Below are 20618 nucleotides of genomic sequence, written 5' to 3' on the forward strand. Positions count from 1 at the left end.
AAGTTCCCTGATTTCAGAATTTGAGCTCAATCCGCGGCCCCATGCTCTGTGTATGGAAGTTCCCTGATTTCAGAATTTGAGCTCAATTCGCGGCCCCATGCTCTGTGTATGGAAGTTCCCTCATTTCAGAACTATTTCATCTAAAGGGACATAACAGTACATCATAACGTGTATCCAACCCATCATTTTCAGAGAAGAATATACACACACCGATACAGCCTACGTGACACCTGACGCCTACAACGACCGCGCCATAAGATCGGATTCAAAGTTCCCTTTCGGAATAAAAACAATCACTCAAATCGAAATGAATGTCTTTATTGATTGGAGCTGTGCCATTCATTCGGTGTTTTTCGGATCTTTGATAGTCTTTTAGGAGATTGAGTCGTTGCTTCGCGAGGTAGGGCCCTAGAGCGGCGGCGATGAGCAACGGATATTTCATGGGATCAAAAACGTACTCCTTCTGCTTCTTCGGGGGGCCTCCTTCCTCCATGAGATTCCCGATCCTGTACTCTTCGAGCACGTCCATGATCTCTGGAGTGTGATGTTGTGCGAAGACGTCCCAGAAGGGGTCGAGAGGTCCGCCGGCGGCCATGAGAATAGTCTTGCCCCCGGGATGTTGCTCAGTGAAGTCTGTGATGTCGTATACTCCCTCACGCCACGACACCCATATCCGGTCTTTCTTCGTGATGTGCTTGGAAATGGTTTCGGCGGAGTATTCCTTGGTGATTCACCACCACCACCACCAACAGCAGCAGGCAACAACCACACACACACAGTCGTCGCATACAGCAGCTGATGATGACGAGTGATCCCTGGGTAGGCATGAGCATGATGTCCGCTAGGAGCAGTACGCCCTCTGTACGCCCCTTGTACGCCCTTTGTACGCAAAGACCGCGCCAAGTACGCCGATCGGCCGCCGATAGTACGCCAAGTACGTCAAACTGACGCCTCGTACGCCGTCACTTCGATCTCGATCTGACATGTGGGGCGATTCAAATAATCTTCACGAAGATGGGAACCAACGTCTCCCGATCTGGGAAGATGGGACGGAATAAGATGCTCCAGGAAATTGAGGAGAATAGGCGGATTCGACCGAGGATTATTCGCGTCAATCAACCTCGGTGGCGAAACCAGAACTCAGTGAGGCTTCTGAGCGATAATTTGTTCCCGATTAACTACAAAAGCGCAAACTATAAGGACGAAAGCGCAAGCGCAAGCGCAAGCACTGAATAAGTTTTATTCAAAGAGATATGCAGCGCTTCGCTCAGCTCCGGGAGCTCCCGAAGTTCTCGGGATCCGGTTGCGGTAGCCGTTGGAGGAGACGGAGACGGACTAATCAGGCTGCGCCGATGTTTCGACCTCTCGCGCTTCAGGGGCTGTTGAGCTCTCATCCGCTTCAGGAGCAAATGGATTGTCCGATCCAGCCAGGTTCCTGACAAGCGTTATCCGTCTAAATCTCTCATCACTTATTCTCTCACGAGAATAATGTCGCACGGTTCTCGCTCGCGAGAAGGCCCTCTCCGAAGGAACACTTGTCGGCTGCACTGCATTCAATATCGCCATCAAAGAATCAATATCGTGATCAATGGTCGTCTCTTGACTTTCTGTACGTAGTTCGTGGTCTGAAAGTAGACGTGCAGCCACCAAATGTGGACTTTCCGTTGAACGAGGTGCAGCTTGTCGATTGCTTGAACATGAAGGAGAACCTGCGGAAGGCCCAGCGGATCTTCGCCGCGTAGAGAGCACCATGGCTTCGAAGGTTTTTGCTGAGCTCATGGACTCTCCTGGAACTTCGGCAGATTCAAGCTCACGGCACCTCACCAATTCTGCTATAACGTCCAATCGCTCTAGAAGAACGACAGGACCTTCACTCAGTCTCGCGAGAAGATCGTCGAAGGCTGAGATCAAAGAAAGCTCCTCAAAATATCTGCTAGTCTGGGACGTTAAACCTCGGCGCTCGAGGATCCGAACACTAACGAACCGAGCAAGAATTTTGCTGAACGTTGAATCTTTCGCCTCCAGGGCTTCCAAGAGAGTCTGCAATAGAATGATGGCTTACATCTCACATTAGATGTGACTTCCTGCACATTTGATGCTAGCGTACCGTTAGAGAAAAAAATTAGGGCTAACACTAGGCCTAAGTCAAGAGTGTTGAACTGCGTACATAGAAATGGTGACTCGAACGTCAATACTCCTAAAGAAAACAAGCAGAGGACGAGAGCTTAATCGATGGATGTGAAGCTAGGGCCTACTGGTCGTTTCGTATCTAGATGTCGACAATCAATCGCTAAGAAGATGGATCTGTGGTATCTTAGATTAGTGATCTCGCCCAACTTCTCGGTCACATTCACTCGACAGCGTCTCCAGTCTCCATGCACGAACCCCTATTTCTCACCATTCATACCTGCAATATGTAATCAGCATCAAGCATTGTAGTCCCTTCCTTAGAGAGCATCCCGACGGCGTTTTCGACGTATTGCAGGGCATCCACCATTTCCTCGATCAACCTCTTGTCGTCTTCTCCGACGGGGAATGAGCTTCGGCGTGAATTGGTCTCATGAACTTGCCTCATCTTGTCGCTCAACTCGAGGAATCTCCGCATCATCGCTAAGCTACTGTTCCACCGTGTTGTGCAATCTAGAAGGACTTTTTTACACCCGACGCTGCCGCTTAGTCTAATAAGCTGGTCGTGCTTCATGTGACTCCTCACAAAGCCAGAACACGCCGTTCGTACCCTCGCTCAGGGCTTGCCCGTAGCTCCCTCTGTATGTTGTTGGCACGCTCCTCGACCGACCCGCCGTTTCTTCGTCCATATCATCGGACTCATCATCTGATTGCGAGCCATCCGACGGCATCTGGTCACTCTGAAAGTGATCGATCTCGATGCGTCTGGAGTCGAATGCGTCCAAGACCGCAAGGTGGAGGGCATGCGCGTAACATTTCTGATGATAGAAAGGCCGTGGTTCGGCAGCGCGTTTGAGGAGTTCGCCAAGTCTGAGCATGGCGGGTGCAGCATCCGTGGTTATCCCTCTGATATCTGCGATTGAGAGATGGAAATCTCGCAGACCCTCGACAATTTTACCGAAAATTCGATTCCAACTTCCATCGATGCGGGGGAGCCAGCTTTCATGTAAAACAACGAATTTCGTCATACGTCCTCAAAGACATTTTCGAATTTCTCCGTGCATTCTGGAATAGCCGAGACTCCCTGCATAGCTAAGCATCTGAGCTAAAGATCTGGAGCGGTGATCAGTTATCACGCCTGTCGAACATATCAACCCATGGCGACCTTTGATTGATTATTGGTGATAGTAGTGTATGTACATACTGGATTATTCTATATCACTCGAGCCCGCGTCTCGATAACGATACTTGAAATCAGATTGTGTTGACATGTCTCGATTAAAACCTGAGCAAGCTATAGAATGATCGCTGTCTACTGAGCTATTTAATGATTGATCCAAGTTTTCTAATGGGAGGTTTTATTTGCGCCGGTAATTCCTCTGGTACTAGCAGGTTGTACCCACCACACTAGCGGTCGTGTTCTTTCCGCCGTGAGTTGGTCGGCCTTCTGGATTGGCTTCATGGATGTGTCCCCAGGAGCCACTGTAGGACCCTGTAGAAGTTCGCACTTCCCGGAGCATCGGAGCCTCCTCCTCGTCCACCCAACGAAATCCATCCTCTCTCCTCTAGACATCCGACTTCATCCAAACGCAGTGGTCTTGTCTCTCATACTAGCAGTCCTGATCCACCACATGCCTGCTTTTCTTCTTGGCAGGGTGACACGGCAGCGTCTTGATCAGCAGCTGACTTTACCGACGGTGAGCCACTGTAGGGCCCTTCTCGTCATGCTCGGAGCCTCCTCCTCAGAGCCGCTTCATCGATCCTCGTGTCGGTTCTGATCCCTCCTCCGTGAGGAGTGATACCGATCTAGCCACAGCAGACCGTTTTTATACCCGCTGTCGAGCCGAAAATATAATTTCTGGGATTCGAAAGCACGAATAGTAGAACTCTCAAGTATACTGCCGGCTACTCTTGAGCTGAAATGTCTCCCCGGAGTTTTGCCGTGGGAAATCTGCCTCTTTTGGCACGATCTCTCGTGGAAAATATCTCTTCTCTAACCTTGCTTTGAATCTAGGTAATATAGATAGACTTCCTGATTTCAAAGTTAAGGCGTACGAAAACAACGAGAACCACCGAAATTATTGTCGATGTCGACGTATGCCTTATCTTCACTTTCATGATGGCGATACCTATCGATAGGGAGGCTGCATCAGCCGACGTCACCTTCTCTCCCTAATCCGACGCAACTTCAATCTTATTCTGGCCCCCGTTTTTCATGGGGCCGTGACGGCACGAGTGGAAAACTCAGCAAGCCCTTCCCACTGAACGTCCTCGGAAAAAGGGAACTCCCGATACGGCGGTCGATACTATCGGCCATATATGCCTATGCCGAGTGTTTTCGGTATACCGTATATCGTCTACCACATCCCGGATGACTGCGGCGCTCTGGGTCCAAGCCCGGCGCTCCTTGAAATCTCAGCCTCTTCGGGCGGCGGAATTATTGAATGAGATGACGTCCCCGTCCACCAGCTGGATACATCATGGACGAGTCATGCAGAATTTTCACCTCGAGACTCGAATCGAGAAGTCGAAGCGATTATGAAATAGGGGATGATAGGCCGGTCCCGATCGACATAACTGTCCATATGAATATCTCGCCGAGCTTTTGTACTCGGAAATAGACAAGAATTTTACCTATTCTCGCAGTCTCGATCTGCGGTACGCGAATTTCCGGGACTGAATAGGTTCGAGCTCTGGTCCTTCAATGTTAGGAAGGAGTGACGAGTAGAGGAATTGAGTCTACCCGATGCAATATAAATTTCAAATGAGAATCGCGGCCTCGAGACGTAGAGTTCGACGAATGATACCAAAAACAACTGTCATAACATTGTGTGTATTCAGAATCGAGCTCCTTGGATACACTACAAGATACGGATGGCCGATTCGCCGAAGGTTTCGATTGAAACCAGACGATCGACGGGAAATTCCCCGTAGAGTATGAGCTCTCGTCGGGCCGACTTGAAGAAGCAGGCTATACTGACGTTCGAGATTCGCTCCGTAATCTCTCGGATCCTCGCTCGATGATCAGATGTTCGGGCTCGAGGATCGAGGCAGCGCTGATAGCGGTGTCAATTTGAAGCGATGGAGAGACCAATGCCGTTGTTGCCAAATGTTGAGGAGCTCGATCACTAGGCTAGCCAGTAGTCACGATTGAGCCCACCCTTCGCCTCGAGAACCATCCGAAACTATCTGGATACCGAATCGCGTTTATACACCCCTGGCCTTCTAGAGAGGATGCCGTCTACCTACATGGGTACCTTCTAATATCCAACGAACGTCGAACATTCTCTATTCAACTTCTATCGATTCGAGGGAGCGAGCTTTCATGTAAAACAACGAATTTCATCATACGTCTTGGAGTGATTTTTCGAATTCATCCTGGAATAGCCTAGAGTCGTTGTATAGCACCCATCAGAGCTGAAGTTTTGGAGCGATAATCTCTCCTGTCGAACATGGCGACCTTACCCTATATCACAGCACTCCTCACCGTGTCTGCGTCTCGATAACGATAGGTACTTGAAAATCGAATCAAGTTAACATGTCTCGATTAAAACCTGAGCAAGCTGTCGAGTGATCGCTCACTACTAAGCTATGTGAATGATCGACCAAAGTTTTTCCATAGGAGATTTTATTTGCGCCGGTAATTCCTCTGGTACTAGCAGGTTGTACCCACCACACTAGCGGTCGTGTTCTTTCCGCCGTGAGTTCGTCGGCCTTCTGGATTGGCTTCATGGATGTGTCCCCGGGAGCCACTGTAGGACCCTGTAGAAGTTCGCACTTCCCGGAGCATCGGAGCCTCCTCCTCGTCCACCCAACGAAATCCATCCTCTCTCTTCTAGAAATCCGACTTCATCCGAACGCAGTGGTCTTGTCTCTCATACTAGCAGTCCTGATCCACCACATGCCTGCTTTTCTTCTTGGCAGGGTGACACGGCAGCGTCTTGATCAGCAGCTGATTTTCCCGACGGTGAGCCACTGTAGGGCCCTTCTCGTCATTCTCGGAGCCTCCTCCTCAGAGCCGCTTCATCGATCCTCGTGTCGGTGGTGATCCCTCCTCCGTGAGGAGTGATGCCGATCCAGCCACAGCAGACGGCTTTTATACCCGCTGTCGAGCCGAAAATATAATTTCTGGGATTCGGAAGCACGAATAGTAGAACTCTCAAGTATACTGCCGGCTACTCTTGAGCTGAAGAATCTCCCCGCAGTTTTTGCCACGAGAAATCAGTCTCTTTCGGCACGAACTCTCTGTAAGGTGAAAAATATATCGTTTGGTAACTAGGTACCTAGTTCTTGAGGCGATAACTTCGTCACATCTAGGTATTTCGATTGATACCGTGATTTCACCCCGTGGAGACGACGGGAATTGAGAATCGATGAACTTCCTTTCGACGTCTTCCCCTCTTAAGAGAGATTTCCTATCGACATACCCCGTTTCAAGCTTCATGAAAGCGATATTCACCGAAAAGGAGGAACCCTCAGCCGGAGTTCCCTTCTTCCCCCATTTCGACGCAGCCTCACTCTCATTCATTCACGGGGCAGTGACGGGATAAGCGGAATACCAAGCCACTAGCCCGCCCCTAACTATCATCCTCATCCCCGGAATGTCCCTGAAACGCGGGAGCCCCCGATACGGCGGTCGATGAGATCGTTCATATGTTCCTTCCGGTAGACCGTATCCCGTCTACCATGTGTCGCAGAATTGCGACGATGGAGGGATTAAGTTTACTCGATACATCATGAAAATCTAATGAAGATCGCGGCCTCGAGACGTGGAGAGTTCGAGCCACGATATGAACAACAATCATCGATTTCAGGTCGTACCTCCTCGGATACAATCAAAATCCTAATGGCCGACTCTCTTTTCGTTTTGATTGAAACGAGGCGATCGACGCAAAATTTCCCGTAGGCTGTGAATTTCCGTCTGGCCGACTTGGAGGAGGCAACACTATGGTCCGAGATTTTCCCCTCAATGCCCCGTATTCTGGCTTGATGATGGTTCAATGCTCGAACTCATGGATCAAGACGGCGCTGAATGCGGTGTCCCTCCAGGGCGGGGGGAGACTAGCGAGGAAAAGAAAACCGAAGGCGTGAAACGCCGAGAGACCGGACCGCTGGCGGAGCGGAAACCGCGCTTGAACAGTAGGCCAAGCGTGTTCGTCCCGAACTCGAGACGGCCAGTGATCTCCATGCATCCTTTAGCCCAGAGACCATTCCTTACAATCTGTGGACCGAACCGCGTTTATTCCTCCTAGACTCCTGGGAAGGATGCCATTCAAGATCCTCCTTCTGAGACATCGTTTATCGAACCTAGAAGATCCTCCATCTCACTTTCATCGATTAGAGAGGACGAGCTTCCATGTAAAACAACGAAATTTATTGAAGTCATGAGTCATTCATGATTAATTGTTCGAATGATATCGATATCCTAATGATCTCAATGAATTGGAACACTGAATTGAAATATCGGTTGAATTGGGATAACCAGAGTTCGATTGCATCTTCCGCAATGGTCTGGCATCGTTTGTCATTTGTCACCCCCGTCCGAGTTAGGGATCGGAAGCGGTGACTGCGCCTCACATTAAATGGCGTAAGTGGGGAGCTAGACCTCTCATGAGCAAACCTGAGCGAATTATCAAGTGCTTGACTACCAAGCTATGCAAATGATTGATCCAAGTTTCTTCGTTCGAGATTTTATTGGCGCCGGTAATCCTCTGGTACTAGCAGGTTGTACCCACCACACTAGCGGTCGTGTTCTTCCCGCCGTGAGTTCTTCGGCCTTCTGGATTGGCTTCATTGATGTGTCCCCGGGAGCCACTGTAGGACCCTGTAGAAGTTCGCACTTCCCGGAGCATCGGAGCCTCCTCCTCGTCCACCCAACGAAATCCATCCTCTCTTCTCTGGAAATCCGACTTCATCCAAACGCAATGGTCTTCTCTCTCATACTAGCAGTCCTGATCCACCACATGCCTGCTCTTCTTCTTGGCAGGGTGACATGGCAGCGTCTTGATCAGCAGCTGACTTTCCCGACGGTGAGCCACTGTAGGGCCCTTCTCGTCATGCTCGGAGCCTCCTCCTCAGAGCCGCTTAATCGATCCTCGTGTCGGTTGTGATCCCTCCTCCGTGAGGAGTGATGCCGATATAGTCACAGCAGACCGCTTTTATACCCGCTGTCGAGCCGAAAATATAATTTCCGACATTCGGAAGCACGAATAGTAGAAATCTCGAGTACACTGCCGGCTACTCTTGAGCTGAAGAGTCTTCCCGCAGTTTTGCCACGAGAAATCTGCCTCTTTTGGCACGAACTCTCTGTGTGGTGAAGAATATATCGTTTGGTAACCTAGTTCTCGAGGTGATAACTTCGTCGCATCGAGGTGTCCCGATTGATTCCGTTATTTCACCCGGTGCAGTCGACGGGAATAATGAGAATCGATGAATTTCCTATCGACATACCCCGTTTCAAGCTTCATGAAAGCGATATTCACCGAAAAGGAGGAACCCTCAGCCGGAGTTCCCTTCTTCCCCCATCCCGACACAGCCTCACCCTCATTCCTTCTCATGGGGCAGTGACAGGATAAGCGTAATACCTGGCCGCTAGCCAGCTCCTAACGCTCATCCTCATCCCCGGGACGACCCTGAAAAGCGGGAGCCCTCAATACGGCGGTCGATGAGATCGTTCATATGTTCCTTCCGGGAGACCGTTTACCGTCTACCACGTGTCGCAGAATCGGGACGATGGAGGGATAAAGTCTACTCGATGCATCATGAAAATCTAATGAGGATCGCGGCCTCGAGACGTGGAGTTCGAGCCACGACATGAAAAACAATCATTGATTTCAGGTCGTACCTCCTAGGATACAATCGAAATCCAAATGGCCGATGGCCGACTCTTTTTTCGTTTCGATTGAAACGAGGCGATCGTCGCGAAATTTTCCGTGGGATGCGAATCTCCGTCTGGCCGACTTGCAGGAGGAGGCAGCACTGTGGTCCGAGATTTGCTCCTCTATGTCCCGTATTCTGACTCGATGATGATGATGCTCCAATGCTCGAGATCATGGATCGAGACAGCGCTGAATGCGGTGTCCATCCAGGGCGGAGGGGGGGGGGTATATTTTCCGATTACGATATGTTCATCTCTGGACACCGCTCGTTGAACGGACTGACCTTGTATTCCTTGTCGAATTTGTCGAGCACGGATCTCGTGTCATTATTAACATGTTTCAAGTTGCGTCTCGTATCGTTCTTATAAGCGTTGGCCCGGTCCGCTTTCGGATTATTTTTGACGTCGGAGGGTGGGGGGAGACTACCGAGGTAAAGAAAACCGAAGGCGCGAAACGCCGAGAGGTCGGACCGCTCGGGGAGCGAAAGCCGCGCTTGAACAGTCGGCCAAGCGTTTTCGTCCCGAACTCGAGACGGCCAGTGATCTCCATGCATCCTTCAGCCCAGAGACGATTTCATACATCTGTGGACCGAACCGCATTTATTCCTCCTAGACCCCTGGGAAGGATGCCATTCAAGATCCCCCTTCTGAGACATTGTTTATCGAACCTAGAAGATCCTCCATCTCACTTTCATCGATTCGAGAGGACGAGCTTCCATGTAAAACAACGAAATTTATTGGAGTCATTCATGAGTAATTGTTAGAAAGATTTCGATATCCCAATGATTCCAATGGATTGGAACAATGAATTGAAATATCGGTCTAACTGGAATAACCAGCATTCGGTTGCATCGCTACAATGGTCTGGCATCGTTTCTCACCCCCGTCCGAGTTGGGGATCGGAAGCAGTGACTGCGCCTCACATTACATGGCGTAAATGGCGAGCTAGACCTTTCATGAGCAAACCTGAGCGAATTATTCAGTAATCGCTGACTATCAAGCTATGAAAATGATTGATCCAAGTTTCTTCGTTAGAGATTTTATTGGCGCCGGTAATCCTCTGGTACTAGCAGGTTGTACCCACCACACTAGCGGTCGTATTCTTTCCGCCGTGAGTTCTTCGGCCTTCTGGACTGGCATCATGGATGTGTCCCCGGGAGCCACTGTAGGACCCTGTAGAAGTTCGCACTCCCCGGAGCATCGGAGCCTCCTCCTCGTCCACCCAACGAAATCCATCCTCTCTCCTCTAGAAATCCGACTTCATCCGAACGCAATGGTCTTGTCCATCATACTAGCAGTCCTGATCCACCACATGCCTGCTCTTCTTCTTGGCAGGGTGACACGGCAGCGTCTTGATCAGCAGCTGACTTTCCCGACGATGAGCCACTGTAGGGCCCGTCTCGTCATTCTCGGAGCCTCCTCCTCAGAGCCGCTTCATGGATCCTCGTGTCGGTTCTGATCCCTCCGTAAGGAGTGATGCCCGCAATGGGATAGCAGACAGCTTTTATACCCGTGCCGGAGCCAGAAATCTATTTTCGAGGCTTCGGAGCTCGCATGATTTGGTTTCCGAAAATACGGTCGTCCTGATAATTCAAGTCGGGAACGTCTTATGTGAATTTTTCCTCCGCATGAAAATTACATGGGATTCTCCTCCTCGAGGTCCGTGATGGTGGCTTCTCCGATTCAATTCCGATGAATCACTGCATTCCAGTCAATTCCTCTCAAAGTTGACGGAGATAACGAAAACTATGGCTCCACTGACATCTCTTTTTTTCTCCATGGAATCGAGGACGTTTTCGATAAGACGCGCGTCAACGATCGCGTACAGCGTACAGTTCAGAGTCAATCAGAATCCGATACTTCTCGATGAGAAAGTCGCCCCACCGTGTATCCAATCCAAACCTCACCTTGTCGCGGACCGAAGTCCGATCCCGCGATAGCTCTTGCCGTCGTTGTCGGTTTTCAGCGACTGCTCCATCGGGAGGGGAAAACTATATGATCTGTATTTGGTATTCTGCAATAAATAGTCGTCGGGGGAAGCTTCCAGGGTGGCCCGAAGTCGAGTGAGTAACTTCCTTCGCCTCGCGACCAAAAAGAACCACGCCGTTGGCTAGGGCCAACGGTGGTTTCCAAGTCAGTTAGGCTCGTACCGTTACGCAGTGCGGACTCACCGGGTCGCTCCCGGATTTCACGGTCTTCCCCTGACGACGTGTCGGAAACATTGGCCAGTGTTTTCTCTCAATATCCAGGGGTGTGTGACAGTATTTGGTGTCAGAAGTGGGATACGAACCCACGCCCTCATACAAGGACCAAAACTTGAGTCTGGTGACAAACTCAAGGTCTGGTTGCTGACCTTCTCGCCCAGAGAATGTAGAATCGGTACCTCCAACTTCGGACTGGCATCACGTTCTGCAGCTTCTCCCGTCTCGGGGCCCGACTTGCCTGTTCAGGAACAGGTACTGAGTAGATGGGAGCATCCTGCGAGTTCAGGGGATGTTCTCCTTGGCCTTCCGAACCGAGAATGTTAGGATCCGTTCCGAACGTTTCGATAGCCGGTGATGCCATCGCGATAGCCGGAGCAGCTTGCGAGGGGTCTTCAAAGAGCTGCGATACGCTACCAGGATTTATCACTGCCCAATCATGCATCACCGACGGTGTCGCCGTATGTTGGTGATACAAACTTGTGGACTGTAACCCGTCGAAATCGACAGGAGTCGCGGGAGTCTGTTCTTCCGGTACCAACACTTCCTCTTGCGCGACCGTTAGATCTTCTACTTCCACAGTTTGGACGAAGGCATAAAGCTCTTGCAAGAAAATGAGAGTTGTATCCATTATTTCTTCATCGTTCACCTCTTCTTCCACTGATACTTCTTTCATCAGTTTAGATGCGACCACCGCTCGCCGGTTTGTGATGTTAGTGAGACGGGATTTCAACGGCTCAAGCGCAGCCATGAAGGCTAGGACCTTCGAGCTCAACTCTTTCTTCTGCGCTGCCGTATCATATATCCGATCGATTTTGTCCCGATAAACGCGAAGCTTCGAGGTCAGATGTCGGTACTCGAAATTCAAGTCCGCGAATTCTTCTTCCAGAGGATACATCTTGATTTCGGCGTCAGCCGATATTCCGACCTTCTTTCGACACGGCATTCCTTGTATGTCGGAACAGGATTTCGACTTTTCGGACTCTTCGTCGTCCGAGGGTGAGCGTTCTCGGTAAGCCATGGCACCTTACCGAGGGGATCAGCGTGTTCTCGAAGACACAGGCCTGATGCGTACTAAGGACGGTCCAGTGCTTCGGGCGTCGAGCGTTGAGTTAGTTCGATAGAATCACTTCTGACACCAAATACTGTCACACACCCCTGGATATTGAGAGAAAACACTGGCCAATGTTTCCGACACGTCGTCAGGGGAAGACCGTGAAATCCGGGAGCGACCCGGTGAGTCCGCACTGCGTGGCGGTACGAGCCTAACTGACTTGGAAACCACCGTTGGCCCTAGCCAACGGCGTGGTTCTTCTTGGTTGCGAGGCGAAGGAAGTTACTCACTCGACTTCGGGCCACCCTGGAAGCTTCCCCCGACGACTATTTATTGCAGAATACCAAATACAGATCATATAGTTTTCCCCTCCCGATGGAGCAGTCGCTGAAAACCGACAACGACGGCAAGAGCTATCGCGGGATCGGACTTCGGTCCGCGACACACCTGATTCCCTCACTCGGACCTCGGACCCGGAACCTTACACCCTTTTCCTTTCGTACAAAGGAAGGCGTGAATGTGAACCATTCTCATGGCTAGATAATGGGCAGTTGAACAGCGATGGGACACGAGACATAACTGTCCTGCACAGTGGTATCTCCGTCACTCCGGATTCTGGAATACCTACGTGTAAAACCGTTATGACGGCATTAATCTGGCCGTTGAGGTGATCCTATGCCGGGTCCCCCCGAGATCTCTCACACCTTGTCCCTATGGTTGGCGAACTCACAACGCTGTGACGTCACAGAGGAATGGATGCTTGCGTCTTGGCTTATCTCTTGTTAGATTGAGGGACCGCGCAAAGCAGGCGATCGGTCTGCGCAATCACGGATCGTGCTCCGTGCTGCACTCAGAGACCAGGCAGTCAATGCAACATACATGCTGCTCATGTGTGTGATGAATGGTGATGTGAGCTGATAGAAGATGGGCAAACGACTCGTGTCGGATCTCGGCCCTTGGCTCATTTTTGATATGCCCGTTCTCGAGTCCATAGTCTGTCAGATCCGACTGACTCGAGAGAATCGTCGTGCAACGTCTCGTAGGAAATGTGCAGATCGTCAGAAACGCGGGAAGAACACTCAGTATTCTGAATTTCCCCCCCGCTCGTCGATACGATTCTTCGCTTCCCATCAGGCAATTTCGCTGCTGCAACCAGTTTCAGAATCTAAACTCATTGGCTCCGGTGGATTGTCGGTCGAGATTTTCCGGATATTCCGCAAATCAGATCGTATTCGGACGCGTACGAGGCACCATGGCATTTAAGCATTGAGAAATACGGCCCAGTCTCCTACGACTCGTATTGTCATGAGAATTGTCATGATGGATTTCTGGAGGATAATTTGGAAATCCATATTAAGCGGATTCTGCTGTTTTCCCTTGAAGTGTCTGACTTCCGAACATCGGAAAGTCCTTCAAATCTCATCATAATCGGCAACCAATGCGAAAACAGAGAAAGGTCCCCCCTGACCCCTACGAGAGTCGAAGTGACGACTTCCCGAAGTTTTCCTGATGAACTTTCTGTCTAGAGAAAGTAGGCAGGTGGGTATTCTAGTCGAGAGTATTCGACAGCCCTCGTCTTCGGAGCGATAGCTTCTTCGTATAAATCCCGACGAAAATTGTCGTTCCGTCGATATCCCCGTGCAGTCAACGAAGACAACGAGGACCAGAAAGTTTCCCCATCGTCATTCGTCATCTCACGGAGGTCTTACCATGATCTCCCTATCGTGACGGACATTAGCTTTTCGGTGAATCACCACACGACAGCGAAGACCGAGTATGAGACAATCCGAGTGGAGCTGTCGTTTCGATGGGGGATTCCTTCACACCCACCATCCTCGATTCGGTATCCCTAATGGACGAGAGAAATACTTGTCCAGCCCCACACTATGCATTGTCTCCGGAACGTAGCTCAAGAGCGAGAGCCCCCGATAAGAACATCGATAGGATCCTTGAGATGTCCACATGCCGATTTATTCAGCAAATTGTATCCCGCCCATCACGGCTCTATTCTCATGGACCAATGGCGCTACGAGTTAGAGCTCGATGCGTGCGTCCCGAGAGCTCACCCACTGGGTGGAACCCATTCCGTCTCGCGGACTTACCGAACGAGATGCACTCACGAATCGTGAACTGAATGCATCATGAACGTCTCACGTAGATTTGTAACCTCGAGACGAAGACTTGGAGCGGTGGTCTTTCGAGTATTTTTCAACCGTAGCCGTTGGATAGATCATATCCGGCGATTATCCGTAAAATTTCCCCGCCTCTAGGCTCGTCGATAAGGTCCGGAATTCGGAAAACCGTGGTGCACCCATATTCCATGACCCACGAGAAGTTTTCCGCAGGAGAGAAGTCGTTTCGTTCCCCCTGGGGGACGGGAACCCGAGAGCTCGGGAGTAGCTGGCCCAATGCCCGAATTGGCCTCGTCAGGGATTTTTTGACGAAACATCATTTATTTTTTTGGAATTATTTCATCTGACAGCTCACAGGAATAACAGTATACTTGGGAGCAGCTCTAAGCGAACTTTTCGCGTCAGAGATATTGGTAGTTCAGCCTAGAGCTGTGTGAGTTTATAACGTGGAGATTTTACAGTGTAGTCTTCGTGAGGTCGAACGCGCTGTGTCGCTGTGATCTCACTCAGTTTACGTCGGCGTCGGTCAACTTCGTTCGTCGTCAGGAGATTGCCTGACTAGAATATGTCGTCAAGCGTCGCAAGACATTCCCATTGAGTCGGCAGCGTGCCTCGGCTGAAACCGACTCATTCATCCTGTGGCTTCCGCTCAGCATTTGAGAGACCGTCGGATTCCTTGGGCATCGCTTAGGTCATATACTAATGTTGACCGTCATTATTCTAGCCGTTGTTTCGAAGGTCGAGAGACTATCTCCCATGCACAAGTAATTTTGACTCATCTCTCATAACATGACTGAGCGAGTCGCTGTCATGCGAGTGATCTCTAGAATTCGATTCACCATGGTCGAACGTGAGCGCGGACTGGATAATGAACCAGGCATTGCTGTCGTCATCAGAGCTCAGAAAACTGCTGAATACTCTTGCAGTTATCTGCGCAGCATGAAGACTTTCCCAATATTCCACGGAGCGTCGAAGACTCACCAACGCTTTATCCGAATGCAAGTGTAGGGCCCCCCATGTCGTGTCCAAAGCTCCCCCTTCGTGAGTCGATCCTGGCAACAGTAGCGTTAGCTCCGGCAGTCGACAGTGGTGAGCCAGGGATCGCGGATGAACGTTATGGCATCGACGACAGCTTCTGGGTGTTGATTGCTCTCATCGGAACCCGGTTCCGTGTAGACTGGACTCGGACGACCCGCTCTCATCTGTTCAACCTGGCAACTCCCGATCGACATTTGCTCATGACTCATGACTCATGAGTCTCTAGTGTATAAACGGAGTTCCGAGGGAGGACAGCGACACGATTTTTTCTCACCGAACGGCTGCTCCCATCCTGTTACCCTTAGCAGCGTCCTAGTCGCGAAAAACAAGCGGTACTCATTTTTCTGCACGGTCTGTCGGAGAACTGAGGCTATTAACGGTTTGTCCGAGCTGACTGGACCGCAAGACTCATAATCGAAAATCGTAAAACGTTGATGATTGGAACAATGTTCGGACTTTCTCTCCCTGTTCTGGAAGTGGGCTCGTGCCCCTTCCCGAATAAGGGCTCTATACAAACGCAACGCGGACTGCGGAACCGTTATCGGTCATCGCGGGAAGCAACTTCACATCGAATTCAGATCATGCGCTCTGGATTCCCTGCAACACGTTCTGGAACTTTGTACTTATGACGTCTTCGTGTTCGCTGACGACTAGAATCCGAAACTCTCCAAGCGATACAACTCTTTATCGACATGGGGCTGGGCTGAGTGGGAGAATGGGGTGTGAGTGCGCACGGAAATTCTCCTCACGAATTAAGCCGCTCCTGAGGAATTCGGATCCGTAAACGGTAGGGCTTTCGTAGAGGAGACTCATGGCCAAGCCGTCCGGGAATTCCCGATCCAACCTTGCAAGTGATTTGACGACTCGGGGAACTGGATTTGGGTTCTTGGTGATATCACTTCCCGAACAAAGTACAACGTATTGTCGGATACGCAAGAATCTCTATTCGCTGAGCAGCTAGAGGGGATCCGGAGTAGCTGAATCGTGTGGAGTCCGAGAGGAGCGATTGAAATTGTTCACGAGCCCGTGGGATATTCTTTTCGAACATCGAAATGATTACTCGGAATACGAGGGCCGCAGCTGGGGAACGTATTCTTCAGTTATCCTGGACCGAAGTTTCGAATCAATGTGAGGAGCGCGAGCAACCGCAAGGAAGTTCAATATCCTGACACGGCGTGACGTCATCATACGTAGTTAGGAAGTTTCATTATAAATAAAAGTTCTCCCGCGATCGAGCTAGATCGCGGCGAAGTGCAAAGTTTTTCCCGCTCATTTTAAAACCTGTATCCCGGCAACAGCGCAGTCGATCAACTCACGCATTTTTTCGGTGTACCCGACACGCGGAGCGGAAAGTAACGATGCATGCATCGCCAATTTTCGTTTAACTTGCTGTTCCGGAGAGCTGTTAAGAGGTCGAGTCGGCGCAGCGGACTCGTTCCCCGAGGATATTAAAACGTGATGAGAACATTTGTACCGGTGTGGTTCGCTCTCAAGCGGGGATCGATGTTCAGAAAAGGATCCGTACTTTCCGAAAACACATCGTGAGAACCGGCGTAGATGACCGTCAACAGCCTCTCGCTGTTCCTCGAGTCTTGTCGTCGGGCTCATTCGCAAGACTCGTCGGGGGGGGGGGGCGTGCACCGAGGTCGACGATCGCGTCCAAACACAGATCGACTCAGTAGCGTTTGGTGAAAAATGTTTCGGTGCGGAATAGTCGGTCAGTGCTCGTGGCCGCTGGCGAAGCCTTCGCGAGGGGGTCTGGGAATATATACGAGCTCCAGCTTGTCCATCTCGCCACGGGTCGCAATCAGGGGCTGTACATCTCGCAGAGATCTCTTATTCTGACCTTGATACGAATGGTGCTGAGCGGCGCCGTGTTCCCGAACCGGATTGATATAACATTGTTCTCAGCAGAAGCCTCACTCCCCATATCCCTTGTAATGTTCCGCTACTCCTTTGTCAGAGCCGACTATCCTAAACGACTCCCAAGGAAAGTTCGGCAATTGCTTTGACATTTCAACTCCACGTCTCTGAAACTCCTGGAAGCGGAACGGAAAGACCCTTGCCTGATGCTAATGAGAGGGCTCAAAGTATATGCAGATTGAGGGGAACTCGCGATCATGGCTACCTCTGGCTATGGCCCTCGAGTGGTGAACCAGGAGAGCTCTCATCTTACACGGATGAGACTGGAGTCTCGAGGGTACATAACATTCAGAAGGATTGCGTAAGGGAAGCACTGATTGCTGTGAGAGGTCTATAAGGCATCCCCCACCCCCCACCGATTAGGGGCCACTCAGGAACTACATAGGATTCGGCTGACCCGGGACACACCATTCGGAGGAGACATGCGTCCCCCGGAGCCTTGTTCTGCAGTCGGCTACGGTTCTCGGAATGTCTGTCAGGCTTCAGGCCTTACCCTCAGCGAAAGTCTCATGCGTGCGCCGTTCTCGTATTCAAGGCCCCGAGTCGCGTTAGCTCCGCTGTTCCGTTCGCAAGCGCCCATTTTCTCGTTCCCCTTGTTGCTCGGGACGTGTTATCGTTAGAATCGAGCACGCGCGAAATGAGAGGACCGCCCGGCATCTCACTCACCCAGTCTGATATGGCTATCGGGTGTTTGTATCGAAGTGATGCTATTCATGCGAGACTCATGCGCCCGTGGCTGCTAGCGTGACCCCGAAGTTTCTCATCGTACATCGAGGAACACTACCGCTACGCTCCAAAGATGCCAATCCTTTCTCCTGCGGCCGATCTGAAGCACACCGAACGTTGATGCGATTCGACACCGAAGAATGTCCCTAGACGGACGGGTGAAAGAGCCAAAACTTTAGGTATAATTGGATATTCGAGAATGTCCGGAATATCCAGGACCATTAATCATTATGTATCAGATCACGGGTCGGTGCTTCCGAGCGGTTGCGGAGGCCATTGTCGACGCGATGGGGCAACGCTCAGGTTCCTCGTCACCGCTAGAAAACTTGAGTTTCGGATTTCTGAGTTCTATTTCGAACTAATCGTTCCAGGCAGAGCCACACTCCCGCAAGAATCAGCTCATCTACCGCGAACGCTCTGAGCCCGATATCATAAGCTTTCGTTTCTGGGATAGACGTAGAAACAGCATATTCAGTGCTGAAATCGACCAGTGATTCGACGTTCCGCCGAATAGTAACCACTCGTTTTCGGAGGAAGACTCTCTCAGAGCGAGCTTTCGTGATATCTTTATTAAAGGAAGGAGCTCGCGCGATGGGGAGAGAGCGAAAGCATTATGAATCGGACGGCATGCGATATCCGCGGCTCATACGTCATTCGACACGCATAATTCGATGTCAGGCCGGATCCGAGGCGTATTTTCTTGTCTGAACCCTCCGGGAGATGAAACATGAGTCATTTCGGAAACAAAGTAAAAAACCATATGTTTTCGCTTCAGCGAAAACTTCGAAAAGGTCGCAGGTTCTGAGGGTCAATAATGATTAATCCCTGACCTATATTCGTGGGCCTCCGGGCGGATCTGGAAGGAATGCAGCGATTCATGTGGAATCGTCGAGAGTGCCGTCAGACCTGTCGATTGACGAGCTAAAGTTCTCGAGGACTTCGAGGCTCTCATTGACTGGCTCCGAGAGCGTGAGACCGTTCACTTGGCTGACTTCTCCGCATCCATAGCTTTCCTGAATTCATCGATAGCGCTTGCTCGAAGCTCATTCTGAACACCAGCTGCAAGCCATCACTCGAAAGGGGATCGCATGGCATCAGCGATGCCGTGAGCTGCGGCGATCATCTACAAGCACCCCAGCTCAAAAAAAACGTAATCAAGAATCGTCGCCCTCTCTCCTTGGAAAGTCAGTCTGGTTTTCCCGAAAGTGGTCTCGATTCTACCTGCCTGAGAATCGGCGTCGATCAACGTCCTTCCGAAGAAGTCTACGAAGCGAGAACGAAACGATGCCAAGAATATCCGCGCTCCTCCGTGGAAGAATGTGAACGGAGAGCAAGTTTGCCGAAATATATCAATATAGTCGGCTGAGAGCAATAAAACGGGCGAATCCCGCCATGTCTGAGACCGTAGCATCCGATGTCTGCGGTCTCGGGTAGATGTTGCACAGCAACTGGTGAACGGCCGGGTAACCGCTACGGCGAGCACCGATGCAATCGACCGTGGCACAGCTTGCCGTCGGGACTGATTGACCAACGTTCTGTTTACAGCTCGAGGTTCCCGCTTAGCCTTCGTCCCGTCGGTGATTTTGCTTGCATGCTCTCCCCAGGCAAACATTAAGAACGCTTTCCCCATCGCTGGCTCACCTGAGAGCATAGGTAGTTTTTTCCTGATCCCGGGGTCGATGGGTGGCGGCTTGACCGTAAGTCGGGGAAATTTTAGAGAAATGCTCTGGTACTCTTTTGAACCCCATCATGATGTGCATGCTCATTTTAAATATGCTGATAAGCGTCTCGCGTAACATCGCGGCACCATGGGGCTATCAGTGCATGGCTCGGATGTAGTTCCGATCAGCTTCCGAGACTTCCCGAGAAAGTGCTCTAGCTTCTGGCAGGAAGAAGACGCGGTCTGAGGTTCCGTGTGGCTCTCGAGCAGAACAAGGGTTCACAGCTCAGGGAATTCTCCAACAAATCACTTGAGCATTCCGCTAGTGGACCTTCATTAGCGGTTGTTGACCGAGTTCGAACGCGTGGGGTTCATCGAGGAACTTCTTCCGCCATGCAAAACAGACTAGGCACACTAGTCATAGCTTTCGAATGCGCTCCGGGAGCCAACGGTGCGGTGCTCGAAATTAGGCGGACGAGGGGGAACCCTGGGACCGAGTGGCGGAGTTCTAACGTGAATTATCAGTCCTTCCGAAAATGATGCGAAAACGCCGCATGAAAACTTGAGGTCCTTCTCGCGTCGGCAGGAACAACGAGTCTCGAGCAGATCTCCAGGGTTGGAGAATTCGATAGTCTTCGGTCTCGGCCTCCTCAGTAGCTTCGAATTCATAGCTGGGGAATTCTGGCGGAAGAATGTGAGCCCCGATCCTGCTTCCGTTTACGAAGTGCGTGAGGCTGCAGCTTCGCTTATAGGCCTCCCTCCGGGGGTAGGCTCCAAGGACGAAAATGAAGCAGCCCATCAGAATTCCTCGACGCCGACGTCAGACATGTAAAAGCGGAGCGGGCATCATAATCGGGTATAAAGTTTTGGGAGCCGTACC

Source organism: Galendromus occidentalis, unplaced genomic scaffold (assembly GCF_000255335.2).
Source record: "Galendromus occidentalis unplaced genomic scaffold, Mocc_1.1 scf7180000076630, whole genome shotgun sequence".
NCBI lineage: Eukaryota > Metazoa > Arthropoda > Arachnida > Mesostigmata > Phytoseiidae > Galendromus > Galendromus occidentalis.